This window comes from Dendrobium catenatum, unplaced genomic scaffold (genome assembly GCF_001605985.2).
Source record: "Dendrobium catenatum unplaced genomic scaffold, ASM160598v2 original_scaffold_22313, whole genome shotgun sequence".
NCBI lineage: Eukaryota > Viridiplantae > Streptophyta > Magnoliopsida > Asparagales > Orchidaceae > Dendrobium > Dendrobium catenatum.
The window spans coordinates 84-1,697 of record NW_021340773.1 but is presented as its reverse complement, the minus strand read 5'-3'; the positions used below and the strand labels follow the sequence as shown (position 1 = coordinate 1,697).

Here is a 1,614-nt window from a genome sequence, read left to right as displayed (position 1 = left end):
CAATAAGTTTACTTACACAACTCTCATAAATGGATATGTTGCTGCTGAGAACTTGAAGGAAGCATTCAGGCTTCATGATGAAATGTTACAGAGAGGTTTTATACCAGATGATAAATTCTAAGATTTGTGTCTTGTTACTTCTGCAAAACATGCTGGAAATGCAAATTTTTTCTTTTGAAGTTGCAAATTCAACTATGGTATTTAGGCTTGATCATGAAATGTTGCAGAGATTCTTATACCAGAAAGGAACGTCTAAGATCTGTCAACTGCTTCATTGAAACTTGCTGGCGTTGCAAATTCAAATTTTCTTACATATGGTAACAAATCTTTTTCCTACCTAGATTTGTGTTCTCAGCTATTGTTCTTTACTTATGTAGTTATCTTCTACAAGGCCTAGTTCTCCAATCCTGCCGGTCTCCACCTGAAGTTCAAAACTCCCCTCAAATCTTGACCGTAAGAACTTCAACAAGATCTTGTCGCAAACTGTTCATCCACGGCCTCATTCATTCTTCTTAATCCCAAGAACAGAGGCTCCGCCTCCTCCTGAATCTTCAATACAGAATCCGGCTTCACCTGGCACCGCATCCACCAGGCAGCACACGCTGCCTCTTTGCCGCTGGTCTCCCTCAAGCAAGCAGATTCCGCTCACACGATCAGGCTATTCCATGCCAACCGCCCTGGCCCGCTCAGCACAAGGCTCCCGTTGTCTCCACTCCAGGCGAGGCCCAAGAGTGCTCCGCATGCAGTCCTACCCGCGATCAAGCCATTCGTCCCGCTAGTCCCGATCGCACCAGCCCAAGCGTCTGCCTCCAGCCGACTGCACTTCGCCTCCGACCGCGCCTCCGGTATCCGAACTTAGCTAGACGTCCGGCCTGCTTGCTCCAGTTAGCCCGATCCAGCGGCTCCGCTCCTGCCTCCTTTGAACGTTCCTCTTTCTTCACCTAGATATCAATTGTTGAAATCAAGGAGCAAGATCTTCAGAGATCTTCTTACAAGAGATAGAGAGGGAGAGCGAGAGTGATAGACATCAATTTGAGAGGAAATATAAATTAACTTTTCAGAAATTTTCCCCAAATCTTGCATCAACCCATAATCTCTATTTATAAAGATTTTCAAGAGTATGATAGCATGCATGGACAATATGAAGTAAAACTAAATCAATACATAACATATTTACTTAAAATCTGCCATTGAAATTTTATTTTTGTACCAATATGTTTAATTTTGTATGTGTTGAGATGAATTAATGATTAGGTTGTAGCCTGCTAAGAGAATTTGCTAAGTCTGAATTGCATCTATTATGATTATTAAGCTTTTAATTCTTATACTTTTTTGCGGAAATAGGTTAAAATTTATGAAAATTGAACCAATATCACAACGTACCACGGAGTCAGCGCCGCAGCAGAGAGGTCTCAAAAAAATTGCTAGAGAGTTTAGCGCTGATGTGTTATCCAGGGAGCACTGATATTGAGGGCCATAGAGCCAAATTGCCTAACGTCGCAATAGGAGAAAGTTGAACCGGTGAACCAATGCGACCAATGATGAACGGACTCGCTGGCCCAATAGCGCCATCAAGCCATTTATTTTGCAATGTTATGAATAAAAGCCGTAGTG

The 1,614-nt window shown here is 42.6% G+C and overlaps 1 long non-coding RNA gene across 1 annotated transcript; it reads left to right on the top strand.

Annotated features, from left to right (window-relative positions):
- The first annotated feature begins 6 nt into the window (after positions 1 to 6).
- On the top strand, positions 7 to 1,183 carry LOC114578429. Its single transcript, XR_003699456.1, has 2 exons — positions 7 to 317; positions 392 to 1,183. It is a non-coding gene; the product is annotated as an uncharacterized LOC114578429 (long non-coding RNA).
- Positions 1,184 to 1,614: the final 431 nt, after the last annotated feature.